The sequence below is a fragment of the Montipora foliosa genome, chromosome 3 (genome assembly GCF_036669935.1).
Source record: "Montipora foliosa isolate CH-2021 chromosome 3, ASM3666993v2, whole genome shotgun sequence".
In the NCBI taxonomy this organism is placed as follows: Eukaryota; Metazoa; Cnidaria; class Anthozoa; order Scleractinia; family Acroporidae; genus Montipora; species Montipora foliosa.
In genome coordinates this window covers 23,566,548-23,586,022 of record NC_090871.1, presented here as the reverse complement: position 1 = coordinate 23,586,022, position 19,475 = coordinate 23,566,548, and the positions used below count along the sequence as shown (strand labels likewise).

At 37.5% G+C, this 19,475-nt stretch overlaps 1 pseudogene; it reads left to right on the top strand.

Moving 5' to 3' along the window:
• The first annotated feature begins 1,817 nt into the window (after positions 1-1,817).
• LOC137995439 (cullin-5-like) lies at positions 1,818-18,425 on the top strand (annotated as a pseudogene).
• The last annotated feature ends 1,050 nt before the right edge of the window (positions 18,426-19,475 follow it).

Sequence of the window (19,475 nt, the reverse complement as noted above, 5' to 3'; positions counted from 1 at the left end):
TGCAAATACAATGAAGTTGTACGCTCTTAGTCGAGAGCTCCTGCTCCCTTCTTGGTGTTATCTGATCAATAAACGAGATGCCAGCTCCTGTATACTTGTATTTATTTCTCACTATTACTTAGTTAGAAATTGTTTTGTTGTCTCTTCACTGCTATGTGATTAGACAACAATCGGAAATTGGCCATTCCGGAATTGCTCAGAGAACTGGGGCAGGTTTCAAACTTCAACCAATTGACACCATCACATGAAAGATAACATTGAGATTGGTTATCTGTCAAAGTTTGATGCTTTTAGTTCGAACCGAGACCAAGTTACGGACTTTAAAAACATAGTTAATCCATAAAAACGCCTCTAATTTTGAGGCTACGTCCCCCCAAACCATATTTCTGTAATATTCATAAAAATAGGCAAACCAAGTGATTTTCACCTCACCGATTTTCAAATTCTTTGATTGCACTCACGTGATAAGACGGCCATGTTGGTGCCAAAACAATAGGGAGCTTTAGCAATGACAACGGCAACGGCAACGAGAACGTCATGTAAAAACATAAATTCCCGTTATTGCGATCACTTCGCGACTATTCCGAAGTGTGGCAGTCCTTCAGAAATAAAACCGTTACGAGCGGCGGTTAATTTAGGGGAGAAAAATGAAAATTTATGTCCAAGTGCTGACGTTCTCCACAACACCTCAAACTTGGTTATTTCACGTTGTAGTTTTGCTGACGACGGCAAAGAAATTGACAAAAAGGAAAAACGCACGTGCAGGGCGTGCAAACCTACTGCTTTTGCCTACTGAATATGCAAGTTTTAACGTTCTCGTTGCCATCGCCGTTGTCGTTGCTAAAGCTCCCTAATAGAAAAATGTAGCTTAAGCTTTGCATAATAATAGAGTCGAATTCCCATAAGATGGCCGCCGTGACGTCAGTTGTAATCAAAGAATAGTATGGCCATGACAGGATTTTCAAGTTGTCCCAAATCTGATAAAATTTTCAGAGTTTATATGGTTTGTCTGGTTTGGGGGACGCAGCCTCAAAATTAGAATTCAAGAATTATTTGAATTCAAATTCGTTGTAACTGCCATGTTTTATCACATTTTTTTCCAGTATTACGTCAACATCCATTTACTATAGAAGCAATTCAATGTAAACTCTCATTGTACCTGAAGAAGGCTGGTCAGTTGGCCAGCCGAAATATAGTACACCACTAAAATCAAATCTACGTTGTATCTACTCTTGCTTAAAATATTTAGTTTCTCAATTTGTTATTATGCTGATCAGATCAAGCCACTGGTCCAACGTACACCGACAGGAAGATTGTCCACGGTTGCTTGCTTCAAAACTCTGGGCCCGGCTGTTCGAAAGCCGATTAACTTAATCCAGGATTAGCATAAACTTTGGTTAAATGTTTTCAACTTTTAAGCGCATCTTTCTTTTGGTTATTTTTGGTTTTCAAGATTGACTTCCTCTAATGTAAAATTTTGCCAAATATCAGCGTTGTACAACATTTGGGAGTACAGAAACTCCTTGGTAATTTTTAAATCTGGGAATAGCGTTAATCGGCTTTCGAACAACCGGGCCCTGGAATTCAAAATTAGAGACATTTGGATTTTTAACTATGTTTTAAAGTCCGTAACTCGGTCCCTATTCGACCAATAAGCATCAAACTGGACAGATGTTATCTTTCATGTGATGGTAAACTCGCCTCAGCTCCCAGAGCAATTCCGGAATGGCCTTTTGGGGCTACCAACCTTACCACCCATGGTTCCAAACCAGAACCTCTTGGTCAGCGGTTACTTTTTCAAGCGTGTGGTATTCAATTTCTACGCGAAGGTGTACCACAGTTTGTAAGGTACAAGGAAAATGTCGAGAAAATGTCCGCGTTGCTTTTGAACGCTAAGAAACCTGGAGTACAGTTTGAAGATAAATGGCATGAGCTCAAACCCACAGTGAATAAACTTCTGAAGCAACAGGCAGTGACAACTCAAGAATGGCAAAATCTCTTTTGGTAAGTGGCAAGCAAAATAATTGCACAACCTACTAAACTGAATATTTGAAGCTAATACACAGTAGTTCGTCTTTCAAGTCAATACCATCTGGCTTTTTTTTCCCTGTTCTCACATTTTCTTCGATGCTTTCGCATCAATAACTTGTAAAAATTTGATAAACAAACAGATCAAATAGCTCTTAAAGAAATATAACCAGCCGGCGTTAAGTTGCATTTGATGTTTACAATTTAGCTTATCTATATACAATAACCTGATATTTACCGCGAATTGATCTCACTTCTAATGTGAAAAATTTGATACTGATTGGTTTTTAAATGAGCTACACACAAGGAAACTACAGTCGGTATTACAGTACATGTACAAAATACTGTGAACAAATTACATAGCAAACAATACCGAGTTCTTGTGAAGATAAAAATTGGACTGCTTACAGGAATTACAAGAGCTGACAAAATTGAACGTTAACCTCACAAGCAGTAAAGAAATTCTTTCAGCAGATATGAGTTAAGGTTTGGATAGGGTTAGTACAAACTATAAACTGAGCTTGAGGAAAAAAACAAGGATCTGTCTGCAACTTATGGTATCAGCCAAGAAACAAGGTTGGAAGGATAATTTTTATATCTCCAAGATACCCTGTAATAAGGCATGCAGGAAAGATAACTTTTTGAAGTCAAGCTGAATGTTCAACTGCTACAAATGATGGGCATGTGTAAAAATTTGAAAAAGAGAATAAATCTCATTGGTTTTTTGAATAGTTGCTTGCAAGATTCAAACTGTTTCGCACGTTTATTTCACCTTATCAACATGAAAAACTTGTATGAAATGTTGCATCGAAAATTTCAAATTTAGTGGGCCATTCAGCGGGCCCTACCAGGCTCAGAGTTTTCTTTTGGCTTTGGGAGCACTTGTGCTACCAAGTGTACATTTTAGGCGCACAACAGGAAATGTTAGGAGCACAGCTTAAAATACTAGGAGCACCTGTTCCAAAAGAAGAGCAAAACTGAATACATTATTATGTCATGTTCAGTTTTTTGTATTTTATTTTAATCCTGTGCTGTACTTACGTTTCGTTTGAGACAGCAATAAAATTGTTGTGGTTTTTACATCAACTTGACTTCTCAATTTCCAACAACAAATTATTGTTACATGTTATCATTATGTTAAAGAACATTTGAGATAACAGAAAAGTTTAAATCATCATGTATTTCCTTTTCAATGTACACTTGTAACCAAAGAAAATATACTTGAAAAATGAAATAGATGTACACAACTTCATAATTGGTAATAGACGCATACTTCAATGATTCCATCAGGTCACCAAGATCAGACTTCATGCTGTTGTAAATGGCAGAAATAAATTCTGCGCATTTGACGTTGTTGTGGTAGGCCGCTATGTTTCGCCCATTCCTTTACAATAATTCTGCTGTTGTTACGCAACATGAAGCATGATGTCAGGCTACCCCTGGTGAAAATCCTTAAAGGATCTTTAAAGATCTTCAAAGATCTTCAAAGACCTGACAAAGATCTTTAAAGATGAAGATCTTCACAGGATCCTTGAAGGATCTTTAAAGGATCTTCAAAGATTTTCTAACATTGAGGACTCTTGGGATACTTTATCAAGATCCTTGAGGAAATTATCAGGATCTTGCAAAGATCTTACCAAGATCCACACACAAAATCTTGGAAAGATCCTCAAAAGGATCCTTACAGATCCTCAAAGAGTGACTGAGGATCTTACAAGGATCTTAAACGGGTCCTTGAAAGGATCTTAATAAAATTTTTGACAGGATCCTTAAAGATCATACTAGGATCTTTTGAGGATCTTTGAAGGATCCTCGTAGTGATCTTGAAAGAAACCTTAAAAGGATCCTCGAAAGATCCTCAAGGATTGTACGAGGATCCTACGAGGATCCTTTAAGGATCCTAAAAGGATCTTCAGAGGTATCTTGAAAAGATCTTTATCGGGATCCTTAAAGATCCTATGAGGATCCTTCAAGGATCTTAAAAGGATACTTAAAGTGATCTTGAAAGGATCTTTGTTACGATCCTTGAAAGATCCTATGAGGATCCTTCAAGGATCTTAAAAGGATCCTTATAGTGATCTTGAAAGGAACTTTATTAGGATCCTTCACGGATCTTAAAAGGAACCTTAAAGTGATCTTGAAAGGATCTCTGTTAGGATCCTTGAAAGATCCTATGAGGATCTTTCAAGGATCTAAAAAGGATCTTTAGAGTGATCTTGATCCTTCAAGAATAAGGATCTTGTAAGGACTTTTATAGGAGTGAAGTGTATAAAATCCCAATTAAAAGATCCTATGAGGTATTACGTACATGTACGAGTACCCTCAAGTATCGTTGAGGCACCAAACTTTGAACATAAAAATAATCACGCTGTACACGAATCAATTAAAAAGAAAACTTTTATTCTGATGTAATCCATTGATTGTCGGAAATATCAGTAACAGGTTACCTTGTTTGATGAACTCGTAATAGCTGCAGGCCGGGCCAGAAGCAATATGAAACAGTATACTCTCGAAATATCAAAGAATTCGTGTCAGCACGTAATCCTTCAAAAAAAGACCAGGGCTAAAATACAGAATTCAGGGCCATATCTAGAGACTCTAGTGACGAATCGGCTCGATCAGTATCTTTTCACATTCCTTTAAGGGTTAATTCGATGAGTTTGCTGTGACTTTTGCTCACTTTTTCTTCAAAGTACAGATGAATCGGAGGGTTGTAATCCTCCGCCATCTTGGATAACACGCGAGAGACTGGAAACTAGTGAGCCGTTTCGCTTTTGGTCAGCAGTCACCAATTGCGCCTCTTACAATTCGGCGGTTTTATTTAAGTTGGTATCAACGGGCATAAATCTTATGATTCATGATTGTTTTACCCTTTAAATACTGATTCAAAACGAGGAAATGCGTACAGCAATCCAAGTACAAAGGTAGGCGCTAATTATAAGCAGATAATATTTGAGTTGATGACTTATTGTCCTTACAAATGATGATAGACTAATTCGGCTAACTCAACCAATTCAAATCTCTCGGGGTTAAGATTCTTTGTGTGTTGAATTTTGCATGATGAAGCATTCACCTTTAAAATGATATGGAAATACTGGAACAAAACGTTATATTCTGAAAAGATTTTAATTGCGTACAACATTGAGTCTGCCGAAATTCGAACTTTTCAAACTTCAAGTCCCAAAATAATTTGACATGCAAGGATTATAATTCGGCTTACTTGCTATAATCCTGTAAAAAATAGGTGAATCTTTAACGAGATTACTTAATAAGGTTTACATCAAAAGAGTGGTTGTTGCAAATTATATGATTGGCAAAGGATCCCTTCGATTCTCTGTAAATGCTACATGTGTCTGAGGTTCATAGCAATTTTCAAAGGTTAGGTGATGCACATTTATTTCCACTTCCACGGCATGACTTGCGAATACATGTGGAATTCATGATAATCAATATGAGTAATTTGCCCTTATGGTTTTGTTTTTCTTTCAGGATGCGTAACTGCAAAATATTCAGAAAAAGTTCTAAAAAAGCAGCCTCAACCGACAATAGCACCAAATACTGAGTGAAGAAAAAAATTAGTGATGAAAAGATAGATAAAATGAAATAAATACAAATGTGTTAGGTAAAATCAAACGTTATTGTTGTAGTACATGTACTTGTACTTGTAATGTTTCTCTTTCGCTGTTTTTCTAGGCTACAATTTAAGGTTTTTGTCTTACTTTTAAGAAACGTTTTCTCAATAAAAATGGCTGTTTGTGAAAATATTTTGAATATTCCCGGCCATATCTTCGATATTAATGAGTACTTGATAAAAACTGTATGAGTATCTGTATTTTATCTCTATTGTTTCTATGATTATTATTATACATTCAAGTCATATTTCAGGTAATCTTAAGAAATTGGTTTACTGTATGCAGCTAAACTTTTAAGTAATGGATAACCATGTGACCAAATAACTCCAAAAGCTACTATGATTGTCAGTTGAATAAGATGTGAGCAAAGTTGTCACAGAGTTTCAATGTTAAAACAACAATGTTGTCAAAGGCAACTTGATCCACATCAAGTCTGTGAAAAACAATAGTCAATGCATCATTTGTTCAGGTTTGTTAGATTTTTATTGTATTCTTCCCATCTCTTTGACCCAGGAGTTAGTGCACATTTTTGGATAACAAGCCAGGGTGATAAGGGTTCGCCTTACCAAACTTCACTTGCATCTTACTCAAGTGAGAATCATAGTGTGTGACTGTTTTTCATTCAGTTTAATAAATAATGCTAGCAAATAAAGTCGGATAATGATTTCCCATGATTGATCATTGTTATTTTACTTCAATCATACTTAGCATTATAACAGAAATAGTTTACAGACAAATGAAGCATTTTACATGTATGTATTGAAGTTTCTCTTCTACAGAAAGAAAGCTCCTTTTTCCAGGTGTTTAAATAAAGGAATTTTGTGCATCAAACTGCAGTCCAATAAGTGCAATTCAGGGTGAGAAGGTGGACAATAAAATTGATAATCTTGGCTAAGTTCCTGTAAAGTCCTAAATGATATTTAAACATAAACATCCTCAAGGATGATCTAACCCTTGCACATGATCTTGGCAAGGGTTTTTGAAGATCCTCAAGGATCTTGCATCAGATCTTTGAAGATCCTTAAGGATCTTGGATATGGTTTTTTAAGATCCCCAAGGATCTTTGGTTGGTTCCTTCAACATCCTCAAGGATCTTTGATGATCTTCAAAGATCTTGGTCAGGATCTTTAAAAATCCTTGAGGATCTTGCACAGGATCTTTAAAGATCCTTAAGGATCTTAGATATGGCTTTTGAAGATCCCCAAGGATCTTTGGTTGGTTCCTTCAACATCCTCAAGGATCTTTGATGATCTTCAAAGATCTTGGTCAGGATCTTTAAAAATCCTTGAGGATCTTGCACAGGATCTTTAAAGATCCTCAAGGGTCTTGGACAGGATCTTCAAAGATCCTCAAGGATCTTGGACAGGATCTTCGAAGATCCTCAAGGATCCTTGAAGATCTTGGCAAGGATCTTTGAGGATCTTGGCAAGAAAAGCTAAGATCTTTAAGGATCTTCAAGGATCCTAGGTAGGATCCTTGAGGATTCGAGAAAAGATCCTTAGAAAGATCCTCAAAAAGATCTTTGAGGAGTCTTTAAGGATCTTCAAAGATCCTTCAAAGATTTTCACCAGGGACAGTCGCTAAGTAACTGCCGCACATGCTTTCGACCCATGGCAGAGGTCTCTTTTCCCGTACTCGTCAGTCCAATGAACATAAAAGGAAAGAAACCTCTGCTAGCAGGGAACCATTGATTAAGGATGAAGATGAATGCACGGGGAAAGCTTTACAGTATCTGCAGCGCATAATTTTTTTTTTCTGAATCTCATACTATAGCTACTCCAATTTGTTCAACCCCGCTCTTTGAAATTTGTCTACATTTTTTCTTTTCTTGCTTGTTGGTTCATCCTCTTTAGCTCTATCGCGGACTGATATAGTGGCGCAGTATCATTCGAGGTACCCTGCCAGCAGAGTCTCTTTCGATCTTACTAGATAAGTCGGGAAGAGGAACGTAGGCTCTGCCAGCCAGCTCGACTTTCTTTGATTTGCTGCTCATCCAAAGAAATGGATGAGTCAGTCCAGTTTCGACTTGTCAAACCTGTTTTTTTACTTTGTGTGCATGATCAATCGCCACATGTCATCTGTATTTTTTAAATTTATAACAGGGTGACAATTTTTGACTGTCTAAATTCCCATGAGTATTTCCTCCGTATGTCGGTTACAGAAACTAGTTTGCCAGAATTGCAAAACCTATTAATTTTTTCACTAAAAATTGAAATGGCAATTTAAAAACTTGAACTATCTTGAGTTTCGAAGGAAATGATTCCTTGGTTGTCGTGTGTTTGCCAGAGTTGCTCGAAAATATCCAGGGCTACTGTTTGTTTTGTGGTTACTAGTCACGCGTGACTGACTCCCGAATATGTTTGAATTTTTAATGCATGAGTCTACAGAGTCTACTTTCCTCTTCCCGACTTATCTAGGAGGATTGAAAGAGACCCTGCTCACGGGGTACATTCGAGGCACATTTACTTCTTTTGTCGAATGTGAAGGGTGGCTTTTTATAAGAAAATTATTGAATACAAGACAATACAAGCGCAATGACTTAACTGGGATATAAGTCACTTTTTAAACATTTTTCTTAGCTTGAAGAAAAAGGCTCATATTGTTGACCCTCTCTTGACCTTCCACAATCACAAACCTCTAACATATGCAATAAGCATGTGCTTTATTCGTAGTCGTCATTTGCATGTGCCCGCAGAGTTTTAACAAAACAGAAGAGTATGGGATGGAATGAAACATCAAGAGGAAAAATGGACGGGAAATTTTTTGAGAAGACTGATGACAAGTAAATGCACACTGATGAAAGGAAAATAATGTTACTTTATTTAGGGCCAGATTTTGTTACAGTGTTCGTATGGGTCATGGAAAACCTGGAAAGTTATGGCATTTAAGAATTTCATTTTCCAGGCTTGGAAAGTCATGGAATTTTATGATCGGTCATGGAATGAAACATCAACAGGAAAAATGGACGGGAAATTTTTGAGAAAACTGATGACAAGTAAACACACACCGATGAAAGGAAAATAATGTAACTTTATTATTTAGGGCCAGATTTTGTTACAGTGTTCGTACGAGTCATGGAAAACCTGGAAAGTCATGGAATTTAAGAATTTCATTTTCCAGGCCTGGAAAGTCATGGAATTTTATGGTCGGTCATGGAAAGCCATGGAAAATTATAAATCATAAATTAATCATTGCAGTGTCAAAGCAAGGATAAAATGAAATAAAGACAAGTTTCCAACAAACAATCGGAAGTTTCCGTCTGTTGGGCAAAAAGAGATTGTTAATTTATTCAAATTCGATCTGAGTCATGTCCTAAAATAAGGATAGAAAATTTTCTTACGTGACAGCTAAACTGAAGATCATGGAAACAGTGATGGAAAGTCATGGAATTTGAAGAGCTTAAAAGAGTATGAACCCTGTGTTATGTATTATGTACTTATTGACTGATTGGGAGGGCCGGACTGGAAAATATTTGGCCTGAGGTCATGGTGTATGGACCAAGCGCCATGACCGAGGGCCAAATATTTTCCTGTCTGGCCTGACCTAAACTCAATCAATAAGCATTTTATCATATGGGCGCTTTACACTATTTATGAGCACTCAGAAGATGAAGTTAGGACAAAATAAAAAACAAAATATGCACAGAAAATTTATCTAATATGTTGCTTGCATTTGCTTTTCTGGCTGTAAATTACTTGGATGTTAAAAGCGATGAAATCCCCTAAAATTGCATCGCACAGAGCAGTACGTGTTCCTAGTATGGCCGTACGGCTTTTTCCGGCCCTGCTTGCGCTAATGCATATGGCTCTCACACGGAGATTTTCCCAATAGCTTTGCAATAAAAGCACGCGCGGAGCTGTTTGGGCCATATGATAAATCTATATCTGTTGATTGATGTTTCTGTTTCATGACGTACCACTCGGAGTACGCAAGTATAGTCAGGTGAGAAAGCAGAGAGGCAATTCAGTCGCACTCTGCTTGAGCTTTTTAAGGCACGCGAGTGTGATCACATGTTTTTTTAGAGGCACAAACAAAAATTTAGTAGCATGTGCAACCATTTGGTTGTTAACTTTGAGCCCTGCATACTGTTGAATATGGCCTGTTAAATTAGTCAACCGTTGCTCATGTACTATCTGAAAGATGTAATAAGACAGTTTGTTGTCTACTCACTATGCAGTGATTCAAGAAGAAAATCATTTTTTTCTAAATTCCATTAACGCCAACAAGAGCCAGGAATGGGCATCTTGTTTATTGACGACTACCGGTACTCATACCACAGGCTCCCAGATAACAATTCTTGTCCTTAAAGTAAGGAACATTAATTTTGCATAAAAATCAGAAATCAAATGAACCCAAGGCAATAATTATTACAACATGATAACTAAAAACAGCTACTGTCCCGATACTTGCAAACTGAAAATTAAGACACAGCTTGGATTTAAGAATGGTGCCCACTAATTCAAAGGTATACTGAATATGCAGGAAAAGCAGATCTTAACGAGCGTTATTGAAATCCTAAAAGAAAATTGGGGGTATAACCACACATTTTTCAAAGATAATTAATCAACAATATTTGTAAAAAGCTTTAAAATACAAAGCAATGTACATGTACGGCATTCTTTTCCTAATTGAACCTTATTTATCTCTGAAAAATGTGTGGTTACCACCAATTTTCATTTTTGATAGTAACCACGAGCACTCTTGTGATACCAAGAGCACTCTTGGTAAGTTCAGCTTTCTCCACATGTTTTTGAATCACGCAAAAATTTTCCTGTATTAACAAGCACCATCCATAGGAAATCCAAATATCTTAAGATGCACAGATTGTATGCGCAGTAACAATAGTAGGTAGTAGGCACTGTCCTTAAAAGGAAATTTATAAAAATGCAAATGAAATTTGCTGTCAAGTGACCTTGAACTGCAAAAAAAACCTCCTTGCAGTCATGCGAGGTACCTAATAAACCTGATAACACCCACTGCAATCACCACACCTTCAAGATACCAGAAATCAACAATGCTTGCATTCCATAATGCGAGAAAATTCATCTTTCTGCACCTTTCAAAAAATTGATATGTGGACTGTGAAATTCAACTTTCAGCCAGAGGTTATTGTAAGGGTTTTGTCTTTTGCTGCTGCTAAAAATGGATTTAAAAATCAGCCAGCTTAGCTAGATGTGACCCATGCACTCTCACTCCCGAGATCTAAATGCTAATTCTCCTTACTGGCTGCCATACAATCATCTTTAATTGTCATTTAAAGGAATTAGATGGTATGATTATTTAAACAAAAACCCTTAGGTGATAAATTTCTTTATTCAATACTCAACAGAATATCAGGTTTCTGATTGGTCAATAGTGAATGCACAAATAGGTTATTGAGTGCAAAAGAGGTTACAGAGTGCAATATGGAAGTTGATATGGAAACACGGCAATTGAGTAATTTTGTTAAGTACTACTTGTGCTGATAAATCAGGAAATGCACAACCACGTTCATAAAATTATTTATCATATACCGTACCTTTCTGCTTGACATTGTACTGATCTTGCAAGGATAAAATGTTTTATGTGATAGGGATGTCCATAAAGTCTGTAACTGGGATGAGAAGGGATCACAAAAAGTTTACAAAGCTTTAAAAGATGAAGTGGAGTCTTTCATTAAACATGTCCAAGAGGTAAGCGAAGTGTACATCTACGCATATACACACATGCATGTGTACATGCTCTTAGTTTCTCTCTGTGAATAATTTGTCATAGCTTGTCAGAATTACTTGAAAATTAATTGAAAATGTGCCAACAGCGTTTTACAAGAACATTAACCAGAAAATGTCAAAAAAGTTGATTTGTCAGCTTGAAAGTATGTGACTGACCAATCAAAGTTATATAAAATTCCCTGGAAGGCTCCTCTAAACTTGATGTCATGGTTTTGAGTTAAAGTACTGCTTAGCAACGGAAAAAAATGTTGTTTAGTTGTGCATGCCAGAAGCGTGAAAAGGAACAGTTATTCTTGCTTCTATCTACTTCTCTCCAGGTTTAAAAGGAGAAAACAAGGTGAATGTTTGTGATAGTAAAAAAACAAGCGACTGATATTTAAAATTTCTTTCCTTCAGCGTGTTCTAAAGCATGAGGATAACTCAACCTTGTTGCGAGCGTATATTGGTGAATGGTCCAAGTTTTTCACTCAGTGCAACTACCTTCCAAAACCATTTAATACTTTGGAGTCAAATCTGCAGGGCAAAGCTGGTGGAGGTGCTAGCAAACGGCCTCAAACAGATGGAATTACTGTTCAGAAGGTGTGGCTGCATTTACTCATCCAGTTTGTATGCTACAAAAAGATGTATTATTTCCTAGTGTTGTCACTGAGGAGGTTTTGCATGAGCTGGCTTTGAAAAATGAGAGGTGGAAAATACTTCAGAATAGACTTGTATCTGCTAACCAATAGCAGATTAGCAAACTATAAAATGCTGAATTGTCTTTATATATTTTGCTAGTTAATGCTAGAAAGCTGGAATGAGGGAATATTCCGCACCATCAAATCAAGGCTGCAGTCAAGTGCTATGAAGTTGGTTCATGCAGAAAGAAATGGAGAAGCTTTTGATTCTCAGCTGGTTATTGGTGTAAGAGAATCGTATGGTAAGTGACACTTTTGATGTGTGTCTAAAGTAAACACTTGTACAAGGCTAGTTTAGGTTCAAAGAAAGTTCTTTACATTTAACTTGATGTTGTCCACTTTTGTTGTGTTGAGTAACCACCAAACACTAACACCTTTATGGCTTTGTATCACTTTTAAGAGAGTGTCTAATCGGCGTGGGTGGGTGGGTCCTTAACCCTAACCATAACCATTTTTTTATCAACGACTGGAAATTCTCGAAACAGACAAGACCTAGCTAAGACAAATTTGGACCGAGCACTGAGGGAGCTAATATATATCGCAGGGATCGCGTTAACGCAGAAATCGTGCATTTTTACGCAAATAAAATCCAAAAAATGCATCATCGAAATTTTAATGCGTCCCAGGACGCAAGGCACTGACTTAAATAACTCACACAACTTGCTTTGATTTGTCAGTATATTCTGTTGTTTGTAAAACTGTTGGAGCGGTCTGTGATCATAATTGAAGTTCTAAGAAATGGGGTTTAAAACATCTAAAAAGGTTAAAACTAAATTTTCGACCGCCTTCTGCGGTCTTCTTCAGAGGAATGTACTCTGCAAGTCACTGACTGCAATATATATCAAAAGACGTCACTGTTCGTTGCTCCTAAGGGAGGAAACCAGTGATGCGTAAAGCCTTGGAAAGGGTGCTCTTTCATTAACAGAGTTCTTGTCCAGGAATGAATGTAACGGCTCTAGAAAAAGCCTTTGTCGGCCGTTCCTATGCATATGCGTCAATATTAATTCCAAGTTGGTTACTCTCTTTTTCTCATAATTTAAAACATACTCTTTTTCTCGCAGAGGGTCACCAAGATTTTGGGACCCCAAAAAATGCTTGGGACCCCAATTTGTCCGAACATGCGGGTCCCAGGACCCGGATTGAAAAATCCTAGTGCCATCCCTGTATCGTTTTTTTAATCTTCAAACAAACAGGACCCACGACCCACACGATTTAGCCAGTCACCCCACTTTTAATAGCTTGCTAATCTTGTGTTAGTTAATATAATTTATCACTTATTTCAGTTAATCTTAGTTCAGATATTGTGGACAAGCTAGGAATTTACAAAGATAACTTTGAAAAAGCTTATTTGGATGCTACAGAGGAATTCTACAAAACACAGGCAGCAGCTTACTTACAGGAGAATGGTGTGCAGAATTACATGAAATACGTAAGAATTTGATAAATTCCTTATTTTTGTAGAGAAATTTAGAGAAGATGAAATTGTGCCTTACTAAGACCCTCACTAGATCAATGGAGCTATCCCATCATTAACCACGTGGGTTTTATTACTGTCTTGTAATGTGCACTCTTGTGTGCTGTCTTGGCAGCTTGGTATTTGATCTTCATCTTTGCCTGCATTTTATTGCTCAGGCAATAAATTTGTTAGCAGAGTCTACATGTGGTGATAGTATCAAACAGTTAGGAACCAGCGTTGCTGATGCAATAGCCAGCTGCCTGATTACAGCACACATGAATCTCAGCCCATAATCTCAAGTTCCAGCTGACATTAACCATTAATAATATTATCTCCTAATAACAGCACTTAAAGATTTTAATAGTACGTTTGTATAATAGCAGATCTCTGGCGCATGTGCGGAGCACTATGGGTAAGAAAATATGGTGATCCATCATTGCAAGAAAATTTTTTTTGGTAACCGTACGATGGTACAATGTACGTCCACCCCTCCATGTATGCCAATGTGACCAGTATCATGTGACCAGTTTAGAGTTCATCAATACAGCAATACCTCTTTGATATTGGACATCCATGTTATGGTCAATTGACACCTGTCAAAACATGGTATGGACTGACCAGTACCACATGACCATATCACAGGCTCAAGTTTAGAGTTCATTGAGGTCAGCTGTTTTTTTTTTTTATATTAAGGTTGACCTCTGACCGGGTTCTGGGTTTCGATTGGATGGCAGGATCAAGCCAGATTAACTTATTGTTAGTAACAATGAATAACCTGGGAGCTCCGCTTTTAGGCTTGGCTAAATTTATGTCTTTATTTGTCTACCATGGTGACCTTTGATTTTAACAACCTGTTTTTCAAATCAATTCTCCTTTCATTTGTCCTAGGATTAAGGGGGGTGGCTCTTAACTACCAAACTGTTGCTATGGACCCGGTCAAATAGTCATTTCTTGAGTCCCTTTGACTCGACATTTATCCTTTTTTTGCCAAGCGTGTTCTATTTAACATTTCTTTGTGTGGTTTGACTCAACCATATTTGGTAAATATCATGACCAAAACAGAAAATTCCTAAATACTCAGCGAGTTAATCACTCACCGAAAAACTATGTCCCCATTAACCCACTGACATCGAAACTGGCATAAACCGGCTAGACTTGGTATTTTGCTCTGTCTAACGCCAGACGGTTTACTTGTCAATGGGGAACCCATGGGATTCAACAACCTCGTTCCCAGGGTCTCTCTTCTCTGCCTCCATTGTCGTTGAGAGAAGACCCTGGTTCACGCTGGTCACGTGGCTCTCGTCGACAAACATTTTTCCACTAGGGTAGTGTTTTCGTTATATTTTGATCCCGCAACCGCACCTGGGCGAAAAAATATTCGTTTAACAAGGCATTTCTAAAATAAAAAGGGCAAAAGAGCTGATGTTATATTCCCACATGAGATGAATTCCCACAAAAGCGGTCAAACTAAAAGCAAGAGCTTTTGTGATCAACAAGACGACTTCAATGTCGAGCGGCGATTGACGTTTGCTTTAAAAAACATTATTTTCATTAGTAGCCAAAGTTGCTTCTTCAGAACAAACACTAACATAAAAGAATACACCAAACACTACGTTTGCTTGATAAAAATGTCTCTTTTATTTCACTGTGACTAAAAATATACACGCTATTAAAGCGCGGTGCAGTGGTAAAAAAAATCTTAACGACATCGACAATTTACACGAAGTGGTTGAAATATAAATATCATAAGTCAAATGTCAACTCGCTGTACAAGGTTGCGACTTTAGCAATCACGTTGTTTAACTTTCGAAAGAAAAACGAAAATCAAAGAACAAAATGAAATACCTGCACATGCTAATACAGTTTGATTTGATGGATTTGAGGTCGATATGTGACACGAGAACTTAAATAACAACACACCGGCTGATCGCTGAACATGTTTGTTTTCCATGGATAACTGTTTTGCTTGTTTTCTTGCACAACAAAATCTTTCCTTTAAAATTGTCGCAAACTATTAGCGTTCTTCGTTGATCCGGACCTTCACACGGATGAAAACTTGAATAACGTGAGGATATTATCTGTGGCGTCCGATTGATTTGACCACAACTTTTTTCCTTTCATGTCGAATTCCATATGTGTAGTACATAAAATACTGCTGTCAAAGGTTTTGTCAATGGTCATCTGGCCTCAAAATCAATTGCGTGCTGATTCCCTTCTTTGCAATGTCAACAAAGCCGACATTGCCACCCTTCCCCTAACACACATTTCGCCAACCTCCCAGATTCTGGGAGACACGTGACCAGCGTGAACCAGGGTCTTCTCTCAACGACAATGGAGGCAGAGCAGAGAGACCCTGGGAACGAGGTTGGAGAGTCAATGGTTTAAACTGTGTTTTTCACAAATTTTTAACCCAACAGTATGAGAAGATTCTAACACAAAATCTGTAGCATGGATTTGAAAAAAAAATTATTTTGCCAAAAAAATATGACATCATAAGGCCTCCTTTGATACACTCTTCAAAATATCAGTTCCATTTTTTGTCCAAATGGAAATTCCATGCTTCAGTTTACGAAAAATGAAGGGACGGTTCTCATCTGGTGAAAACACCGCCTCTTCCTTTCCTTTCCTGAGAGGTTTTGCATGTTTTTTCACTGAAACACATGGGGCTAGTTGTGCATGCGCCTTCTGATTCAAGTGATGTCAGATTTTCAATGAAAAAGTTACTTCAAAGAACGATCCATGCAATGTTTTTGTAGGGCCCTCAACTAAAAAGCGTCCTTAGCAACTGTTGTCTTTCTGTAGTTTAGAGCTACCCTCCTTAAGCTAGTGAGGGACCTTGATCTGTTCCTTTGGCGAAAATGCAAACTGCTTTGCATTCTGCTTTCATAGAAAATGTGTTGTTCAGTGCAGCATTTTGGTGTCATCAAAGGACATTGATTTTTCTCATTTTTGAATTTTGTTTTTTTCAGGCAGAGATGAAGTTGAAGGAAGAGGAACAAAGAGCCGTGCGATACCTTGAAACAAGGAAAGGGTGTAACTCCGTTGACGTGGTAAGCCAAGTTCTTTCATGCACCAACTTTCTATCCAAGGTGGACTGATGTGTTGGATCATTGGAGTGTAGTGAACTTGACATCAAAATGTTCTAATGATTTAAATTGGACTGACTTTCTTGATTAACAATGCCAACCATGCTTAAGTTGTGTGACATGGTGTAAAAATTTTCAAAAGCCAGGGTGTATGGAATTTGAGGAGAAGAGACATGACAGTTACAAGTAAACTATAAGAGGCTACAGAGAGGAAGGCAAACTCCTGCAACAACACCACAGCCAAGTTTTTATTTGTTTCGTGTACATTACAAAGAATAGAAAGTAAAAGTGATCATCACGTTTAGACAACTTCATCTGGTAATTGTCAAAATGAGTTTTAATCTTAGGTTTGAAAGAGTCTGTCTTTCATTTTTTCAATTTAGCAGGGCTTGAAATTGCGACCAATACAGTCGCATTTGCAACTGAAAATTTGTCCCTTTGAGACTTGTTTCCACTTCTCTCTTTCTAAACAAAAGGATTAACTTAGCAGTTGCCAGTTGACAAAATTATTTAAATTTGTTTCTTGCCGTGAATTTTCTTTCAATCTGAAGATAGCGTAATTGGAGCTTAATTTAACTGCAATGTTACGTGCACAACTCCATTCTTTCTATATCATTCGCCATTTCCAGCAGTTTCTTTACACATAGTATTGTGGGCTCATTTTGTTTTGCTAAAAAAACAGCCAAAGCTGCTGCCTAAGAAAATTTTAAAGGGGCCCTCAGAGCTAAACGCTGAGAACTTAGGAGCCCAACATATGAAGTGAAAGGTGTTGCTGTGAAAAATTAAGGGGCCCAGAGCTATTCTTTGGGAGCCCCAGGCTACCGGGCTCCTGTTGGGCAACAGCCTTGACGGCTGACAACAAAATGCAGCATGACGATTTTGCGACTTAATTTTGAAATTGCGACTAAATTTACGTATCTTGCGAATGGATTTTTTTCAATAATTTCAAGCCCTGTGTAGGGAAAAAGGTATGTGTAGATGATTTCTGAGTGAAGCAGCCAATGATCTTTGTTGGCTGTCAGTACTTAACCACTGAATAGTTTAAAGTATTATGTACAATGTAGCAATAACAACAGTAATCATTGTCATCGTCATCGTCATCATGATGATTGATAATTTGTAAACCTGGAAACCCTTCTGCCACAATCTTTTCAATTTGATTTAGCAGGTAAAAGTAGTTTTTTTTTCCCAGCTGACAAATTGCTGTGTAAATGTCCTTGTTGGAAACTTCAAAGAAACCATCCTAGCTGAATGTCCTGGAATGATAGCAGCCAATGAAACAGAGAGTAAGTGTTTGTTATGCTATGTGAATACATGTGTTTTATTGTATAATATTATTAAAATATTGTCTGAGGGCTTTTTCATACAAAATTACAAGGCTTACATGTAAACTACTAGCTGAGCTTTACCTACTATTTTACTTTGCCATGAAGTTCTTTTTAAAGCACACTTTTGAGACCAGAAACCTGTATCAAACTGTGATATTATAATGTATTTTATCATCACTTATATTATTATTATTATTATTATTATTATTTTATTATTTTTTTTACTGCATTTCTGATTTTGATAAGTACATTAATGGATACAGCAATGCAAGGTGCAATAATATGGGATGGTCAAAGTTCTTAAATTTTGTAGCCTCTACATTGACTGGGAGAAAACACATTCCCCTATTGCAGAACTTCTACTGATGTTTCAACTGATGGACCGTGTCCAGGGAGGAGTGGATCCTATGATAGCCAATTTAGAGTCGTACCTTGTTTACGACAGGTCTTGCTGACATGACAGCATCTGCAGATTCCATTACAAGTGTAAGTAATGTTGATTGGTAGTGGTGGGTGGTGTTGATAATAATGACAATGCAGTGAGTAGTAACACAAGATCAAGGCTGAGGGTGATAATTTCAATGATGTTTGAGGAGCAGTGGGGAAAAATACCCAGAAAAAATGATTAAGTTAGGAGCAAGTGGTTCAAATGACATTATAGGTCCATTGCGAACTCTTGGCAACCATGATTTTACCCTGATTGTATTGATTATATTAAGGGTGCGTTCGATTGACCATATTCCGGAATAAGAACACATGGAATAGAAGTTAGCAATCGTTCGTTTTAACGGAGATTCATGTTAAAATTGCCAAACACCTGCAAAAATGCTATTTTAACATATCTTTATTATCCTTGTACCTTCAAAACGTCAGACGTACCGTTTTAAATCGTCACTCCGTGTATCTTATTATTAAAGTACTTCGTTTTTAAGCATTACGTAAATGGGTGGAAATTCTCTTCCATCTAATGTTATCTGTACATGTAAATCTAGCATTAATTCTTTCAAAGTTGACCTCTTAGTTATTTTGCTGGAGGTGTCACTAGTTTTGATGTTTAACTTTCACTTGCAAGAAAGGAGAGATTGTAGCCTGCTACTATTCCTCCATCTCTTAGCCATTTTGTTCTCTTTGTATTTATGGTAAAAGATCATTAGAGTGGAGGATCGACTAATTGGGGACAATGTGCAAAAATAACATAAAATGAAATCTGCGCATATCAAGCTTGTAGGTGGGTTTTTGAGGAGATGGGGAAAACTGTAGTACCCTGGAGAAAAACGTCTCGGAGCAGAGTATAGACCCGGGGAGGAGGGGGGGAAATCCCACATAAAAAGGGGACGAGGGTGCTCGTCGGAAATTTTGAAAAGAACCCCTAGAGGTACCAAGATCCTATCTTGTGGGCGTGGCATGAAATTTTGCACACCCTAAGATGTACCAAATTATTGGTTTTAATTAGGCAACATTAAAAATTAGTTACCTGTCAAATGTCTCCTGTCAAAATTTTTCGGCTCAATACCGTAAAAGGTTACCGCTAAAGCTCCTGCTGTGGACCTTTCGAGG